Source organism: Arachis hypogaea, chromosome 14 (assembly GCF_003086295.3).
Source record: "Arachis hypogaea cultivar Tifrunner chromosome 14, arahy.Tifrunner.gnm2.J5K5, whole genome shotgun sequence".
In the NCBI taxonomy this organism is placed as follows: Eukaryota; Viridiplantae; Streptophyta; class Magnoliopsida; order Fabales; family Fabaceae; genus Arachis; species Arachis hypogaea.
In genome coordinates, this window is record NC_092049.1 from 37864697 (window position 1) to 37872763 (window position 8067).

The following is an 8067-nucleotide window of genomic DNA, read 5'->3' on the forward strand; positions in this document are numbered from 1 at the left end:
ATTCCAATTTACATGGAAGAAGCATCTCCATTCCTGCCAGTGGAGCAAACAACTTTGAGTTGAAACCTCAATTAGTTTCTCTGATGCAGCAGAACTGCAAGTTTCATGGACTTCCATCTGAAGATCCTTTTCAATTCTTAACTGAATTCTTGCAGATATGTGATACTGTTAAGACTAATGGAGTAGATCCTGAAGTCTACAGGCTCATGTTTTTCCCTTTTGCTGTAAGAGACAGAGCTAGAGTATGGTTGGACTCTCAACCTAAAGATAGCCTGAACTCTTGGGATAAGCTGGTCAAGGCTTTCCTAGCCAAGTTCTTTCCTCATCAAAAGCTGAGCAAGCTTAGAGTGGATGTTCAAACCTTCAGACAAAAAGAAGGTGAATCCCTCTATGAAGCTTGGGAGAGATACAAAGGACTGACCAAAAAGTGTCCTTCTAACATGCTTTCAGAATGGACCATCCTGGATATATTCTATGATGGTCTGTCTGAGTTATCTAAGATGTCATTGGATACTTCTGTAGGTGGATCCATTCACCTAAAGAAAACGCCTGCAGAAGCTCAAGAACTCATTGACATGGTTGCAAATAACCAGTTCATGTACACTTCTGAAAGGAATCCTGTGAATAATGGGACGCCTATGAAGAAGGGAGTTCTTGAGATTGATACTCTGAATGCCATATTGGCTTAGAACAAAATATTGACTCAGCAAGTCAATATGATTTCTCAGAGTCTGAATGGAATGCAAGCTGCATCCAACAGTACTCAAGAGGCATCTTCTGAAGAAGAAGCTTATGATCCTGAGAACCCTGCAATAGCAGAGGTAAATTACTTAGGTGAACCTTATGGAAACACCTATAACTCATCATGGAGAAATCATCCAAATTTCGCATGGAAGGATCAAAAGCCTCAACAAGGCTTTAATAATGGTGGAAGAAACAGGTTTAACAATAATAAACCTTTTCCATCATCCACTCAGCAACAGACAGAGAACTCTGAACAAAATACTTCTAATTTAGCAAACTTAGTCTCTGATCTATCTAAGGCCACTGTAAGTTTCATGAATGAAACAAGGTCTTCCATTAGAAATCTGGAAGCACAAGTGGGCCAGCTGAGTAAAAGGATCACTGAAATCCCTTCTAGTACTCTCCCAAGCAATACAGAAGAGAATCCAAAGGGAGAGTGCAAGGCCATTGACATAAGCATCATGGCCGAACCTATGAGGAAAGGAGAGGACGTGAATCCCAAGGAGGAAGACCTCCTGGGACGTCCAGTGATCAATAAGGAGCTTCCCTCTGAGGAACCAAAGGACTCTGAGGCTCATCTAGAGACCATAGAGATTCCATTAAACCTCCTTATGCCCTTCATGAGCTCTGATGAGTATTCCTCTTCTGAAGAGAATGAGGATGTTATTGAAGAGCAAACTGCCAAGTTTCTTGGTGCAATCATGAAGCTGAATGCCAAATTATTTGGTATTGAAACTTGGGAAGATGAACCTCCCTTGTTCACCAATGAACTAAGTGATCTGGATCAACTGACATTGCCTCAGAAAAAACAGGATCCTGGAAAGTTCATAATACCTTGTACCATAGGCACCATGATCTTTAAGGCTCTGTGTGACCTTGGTTCAGGGATAAACCTCATGCCTCTCTCTGTAATAGAGAAACTGGGAATCTATGGGGTACAAGCTGCTAAAATCTCATTAGAGATGGCAGACAATTCAAGAAAACAGGCTTATGGACAAGTAGAGGACGTGCTGGTAAAGGTTGAAGGCCTTTACATCCCTGCTGATTTCATAGTCCTGGATACTGGAAAGGAAGAGGATGAGTCCATCATCCTAGGAAGACCTTTCCTAGCCACAGCAAGAGCTGTGATTGATGTGGACAGAGGAGAAGTGATCCTTCAATTGAATGAGGACAACATTGTGTTCACAACTCAAGGATCTCCCTCTGCATCCATGGAGAGGAAGCAGAAAAAGCTTCTCTCAAAGCAGAGTCAAACAAAGCTCCCACAGTCAAACTCTAAGTTTGGTGTTGGGAGGCCACAACCAAACTCTAAGTTTGGTGTTGAACTCCCATATCCAAACTCTAAGTTTGGTGTTGGAGAGTCTCAACAATGCTCTGAATATCTGTGAGGCTCCATGAGAGCCCACTGTCAAGCTATTGACATTAAAGAAGCGCTTGTTGGCAGGCAACCCAATTTTTATTTATCTAACAATATTTTTCTTAGTTATATGTCTTTATAGGTTCATGATCATGTGGAGTCACAAAATAAATATAAAAATTGAAAACGGAATCAAAAACAGCAGAAGAAAAATCACACCCTGGAGGAAGCATATGTCTGGCGTTCAACCCCAGAACAGAGCATGGTTCTGGCGTTCAACGCCAGAAATGGCAACAAATGGGCGTTGAACGCCCAAAATGGGCACCAACCTGGCGCTGAACGCCCAGAGTTGTGTGCAAGGGCATTTTACATGCCTAATTTGGTGCAAGGTTGTAAATCCTTGAACACCTCAGGATCTGTGGACCCACAGGATCATCTCAGGATCTGTGGACCTCACAGGATCCCCACCTACCTCCACTCACTTCTTCTCACCCCTCTTTCACACAATCCCATAAACCCTCTTCCCCATTAAACCTTCACCACTCACATCCACCCACTCTTCCCAATAAACCTACCTCATAAACTCCACCTACCTTCAAAATTCAAAACCAATTTCCCACCCAAACCCACCCATATGGCCGAACCTTAACCCCCCCTCCCTTCCCTATATAAAGCCCTCCATTCTTCATCAAATTCACACAACACACCCCTCTACACCCTTATTGGCCGAAACACTTCCCACTCTCCCTCTCCTCCATTTCTTCTTCTTCTTCATCTATTCTTTCTTTTATTGCTCGAGGGCGAGCAAAATTTTAAGTTTGGTGTGGTAAAAGCATAAGCTTTTTGTTTTTCCATTACCATTGATGGCACCTAAGACCGGAGAATCCTCTAGAAAGGGGAAAGGGAAGACAAAATCTTCCACATCCGAGTCATGGGAGATGGAAAGGTTCATCTCCAAAGCCCATCAAGACCACTTCTATGATGTTGTGGCCAAGAAGAAGGTGATCCCCGAGATCCCTTTCAAACTCAAAAGAAATGAGTATCCGGAGATCCGACATGAAATTCAAAGAAGAGGTTGGGAAGTTCTAACAAATCCCATCCAACAAGTCGGCATCCTAATGGTTCAAGAGTTCTATGCTAATGCATGGATCACCAAGAACCATGATCAAAGTAAGAACCCGGATCCAAAGAACTATGTTACAATGGTTCGGGGGAAATACTTAGATTTTAGTCTGGAGAATGTGAGATTGGCGTTTAACTTGCCCATGATGCAAGGAGATGAACACCCCTACACTAGAAGGGTCAACTTTAATCAAAGGTTGGACCAAATCCTTATGGACATATGTGTAGAAGGAGCTCAATGGAAGATTGACTCCAAAGGCAAGCCGGTTCAACTAAGAAGATTGGACCTCAAGCCTGTAGCTAGAGGATGGTTGGAGTTCATTCAATGCTCAATCATTCCCACTAGCAACCGGTCTGAAGTTACTATAGACCGGGCCATCATGATCCATAGCATCATGATTGGAGAAGAGGTGGAAGTTCATGAGATTATACCTCAAGAACTCTACAAGGTGGCTGACAAGTCCTCCACCATGGCAAGGTTAGCCTTTCCTCACCTCATTTGCCACCTATGCAATTCGGCTGGGATTGACATAGAGGGAGATATCCTCATCAAAGAAGACAAGCCCATCACTAAGAAAAAGATGGAGCAAGCAAGAGAGCCCATTCATGGAGCTCAAGAGGCATATGAAGCTCATCACCATGAGATCCTGGGGATGCCTCAAAATTCACTTTCCTCCACAAAACTATTGGGAGCAAATCAACACCTCCCTAGGAGAATTGAGTTCCAATATGGGACAACTAAGGGTGGAACATCAAGAGCACTCCATCATGCTCCATGAAATAAGAGAAGATCAACAAGCAATGAGGGAGGAGCAACAAAGACAAGGAAGAGACATAGAAGAGCTTAAGGACATCATTGGTTCCTCAAGAAGGAAACGCCACCATCACTAAGGTGGATTCATTCCTTGTTCTTACTTTCTCTGTTTTTCGTTTTCTATGTTATGTGTTTGTCCATGTTTGTGTCTTCATTACATGATCATTAGTAGTTAGTAACTTTTTCTTAAAGTTATGAATGTCCTATGAATCCATCACCTCTCTTAAATGAAAAATGTTTTAATTCAAAAGAGCAAGAATTACATGAGTTTCGAATTTATCCTTGAACTTAGTTTAATTATATTGATGTGGTGACAATGCTTCTTGTTTTCTGAATGTATGCTTGAACAGTGCATATGTCTTTTGAAGTTGTTGTTTAAGAATGTTAAATATGTTGGCTCTTGAAAGAATGATGACTAGGAGACATGTTATTTGATAATCTGAAAAATCATAAAAATGATTCTTGAAGCAAGAAAAAGCAGCAAAGAACAAAGCTTGCAGAAAAAAAAATAGAAAGAAAAAGAAAAAGCAAGCAGAAAAAAGCCAATAACCCTTAAAACCAAAAGGCAAGGACAAATAAAAAGGATCCCAAGGCTTTGAGCATCAGTGGATAGGAAGGCCTAAAGGAATAAAATCCTGGTCTAAGCGGCTAAACCAAGCTGTCCCTAACCATGTGCTTGTGGCGTGTAGGTGTCAAGTGAAAACTTGAGACTGAGCGGTTAAAGTCAAGGTCCAAAGCAAAAGAAGAGTGTGCTTAAGAACCCTGGACACCTCTAATTGGGGACTTTAGCAAAGCTGAGTCACAATCTGAAAAGGTTCATATGTGTCTGTGGCATTTATGTATCCGGTGGTAATACTGGAAAACAAAGTGCTTAGGGCCACGGCCAAGACTCATAAAGAAGCTGTATTCAAGAATCATCATACTGAACTAGAAGAGTCAATAACACTATCTAAATTCTGAGTTCCTATAGATACCAATCATTCTGAACTTCAATGGATAAAGTGAGATGCCAAAACTATTCAAGAGGCAAAAAGCTATAAGTCCCGCTCATTTGATTGGAGCTATGTTTCATTGATAGTGTGGAATTTATAGTATATTCTCTTCTTTTTATCCCATTTGATTTTCAGTTGCTTGGGGACAAGCAACAATTTAAGTTTGGTGTTGTGATGAGCGGATAATTTATATGCTTTTTGGCATTGTTTTTAGTATGTTTTTAGTAGGATCTAGTTACTTTTAGGGATGTTTTCATTAATTTTTATGTTAAATTTACATTTCTGGACTTTACTATGAGTTTGTGTGTTTTTTTGTGATTTCAGGTATTTTCGGGCTGAAATTGAGGGACTTGAGCAAAAATCAGATTCAGAGGTTGAAGAAGGACTGCTGATGCTGTTGGATTCTGACCTCCCTGCACTCAAAGTGGATTTTCTGGAGCTACAAAACTCGAAATGGCGCGCTTTTAATTGCGTTGGAAAGCAGACATCCAGGGCTTTCCAGAAATATATAATTGTCCATACTTTGGCCAAGAATAGACGACGCAAACTGGCGTTCAACGCCAGTTCTCAGCCCAATTCTGGCGTCCAGCGCCAGAAAAGGATCCAAAACCAGAGTTGAACGCCAGAAATGGATCAAAACCTGGCGTTCAACTCCAAAAATGGCCTCTGCATGTGAAAAGTTAAAGCTCAGCCCAAGCACACACCAAGTGGGCCCCGGAAGTGAATTTATGCATCAATTACTTACTCATGTAAACCCTAGTGACTAGTTTATTATAAATAGGACCTTTTACTATTGTATTAGACATCTTTTTGACCATCTTTGATCAGTGGTATTCTGATCCTGTGATCACGATTTAGGGGGCTGGTCATTCGGCCATGCCTGGACCTTTCACTTATGTAATTTTAACGGTAGAGTTTCTACACTCCATTGATTAAGGTGTGGAGCTCTGCTGTTCCTCAAAGATTAATGCAAAGTACTACTATTTTCTATTCAATTCATCTTATTTTGCTTCTAAGATATTCATTCGCTCTTCAACCTGAATGTGATGAACGTGACAATCATCATCATTCCCTATGAACGCGTGCCTGACAACCACTTTTGTTCTACCTTCGACTGAATGAGTATCTCTTAGATCTCTTAATCGGAATCTTCGTGGTGTAAGCTAGAATGATGGTGGCATTCAAGAGAATCCGGAAGGTCTAAACCTTGTCTGTGGTATTCCGAGTAGGATTCAATGATTGGATGACTGTGACGAGCTCCAAACTCGCGATTGCGGGGCGTTAGTGACAGACGCAAAAGGATAGTAAATCCTATTCCAGCATGATCGAGAACCGACAGATGAATAGCCGTGCCGTGATAGGGTGCGTTGACCATTTTCACTGAGAGGATAAGATGAAGCCATTGACAAGGGTGATGCCTCCAGACGATTAGCCGTGCCGTGACAGAGCATTTGGATCATTTTCCCGAGAGAAGACCGAAAGTAGCCATTGACAATGGTGATGTATCACATAAAGCCAGCCATGGAAAGGAGTAAGACTGATTGGATGAAGATAGCAGGAAAGTAGAGGTTCAGAGGAACGAAAGCATCTCCATTCGCTTATCTGAAATTCTTACCATTGAATTACATAAGTATTTCTATCCCTATTTTATTATATTATTTTCGAAAACTCCATAACCATTTGATATCCACCTGACTGAGATTTACAAGGTGACCATAGCTTGCTTCATACCGACAATCTCCGTGGGATTCGACCCTTACTCACGTAAGGTATTACTTGGACGACCCAGTGCACTTGCTGGTTAGTTAAGCGAAGTTGTGAAGATATGTTTAGACCATGGTCCTGTGCATCCGTTTTTGGTGCCATTGCCAGGGAATCAATTTCGAACAACAATTCACAACCTGAGTAGCAATTTCGCATACCACTTTCCAATGGGAATGAATCATTGATCAGAAATGGATCAGTTTTTAAATTCTCAATGCGGCTTAAGTGATCCGCAACCAGGTTTTGAGATCCACTCCGGTCCCTAATCTCAATGTCGAATTCTTGCAAAAGCAAGATCCAACGTATGAGTCTAGGCTTTGACTCATTCTTTGTCAATAAATACTTCAAAGCTGCATGATCCGTGTATAACACTATCTTTGAACCTAGCAAATAAGATTTGAATTTATCTAAGGCATGAACAATGGCTAAGAGTTCTTTTTCGGTAATGGTATAGTTGGATTGTGCGGCATCTAGTGTCTTAGAAGAGTAGGCAATGACATAAGGAAGTTTACCCTCACGCTGTGCAAGCGCGGAACCCACAACATAGTTTGACGCATCGCACATTATCTCAAATAGCAACGTCCAGTTGGGGCCTCGCACAATCGGTGCTATGGTGAGAATTTTCCTCAACTCTTCAAAAGCTTTTACACATTCACTGTTAAACTCAAAATCCACATCTTTTTGGAGTAGGCACGACAATGGCAAGGCAATCTTGCTGAAGTCCTTGCTAAAGCGCCTGTAAAATCCTGCATGTCCCAAAAACGAGCGGACCTCCCTCACGAATGAGGGGTGAGGCAAAGTAGTAATAACATCGACCTTGGCCGGGTCCACGGAAATGCCTTCATGAGATACTACATGTCCCAACACTATGCCTTGTCGTACCATAAAGTGACATTTTTCAAAATTTAAGACAAGGTTGGTGTCAACACATCTAGCTAGGACCTTGGCCAAGCTCTCCAAACAACAATCAAATGAGACACCATAAACGCTGAAATCGTCCATAAAAACTTCTAGACAATTCTCCATTAGATCGGAGAAGACACTCATCATGCACCTCTGAAAAGTGGCGGGTGCGTTACATAGTCCAAATGGCATCCTTTTATAGGCAAAGGTGCCAAACGGACATGTAAACGTGGTCTTCTCCTGATCTTCAGGAGCAATATGTATCTAAAAATATCCAGTAAATCCATCAAGAAAACAGTAGTGAGATTTACCTGCCAAGCGGTCTAGCATCTGATCGATGAAGGGTAAGGGGTAATGGTCCTTCCGTGTGG

At 41.7% G+C, this 8067-nt stretch overlaps 1 non-coding gene across 1 annotated transcript; it reads right to left on the bottom strand.

Annotated features, from left to right (window-relative positions):
* Positions 1-338: 338 nt before the first annotated feature.
* LOC112746539 (small nucleolar RNA R71) lies at positions 339-446 on the bottom strand. The gene has a single exon (XR_003174419.1). It is a non-coding gene; the product is annotated as a small nucleolar RNA R71 (small nucleolar RNA).
* Positions 447-8067: the final 7621 nt, after the last annotated feature.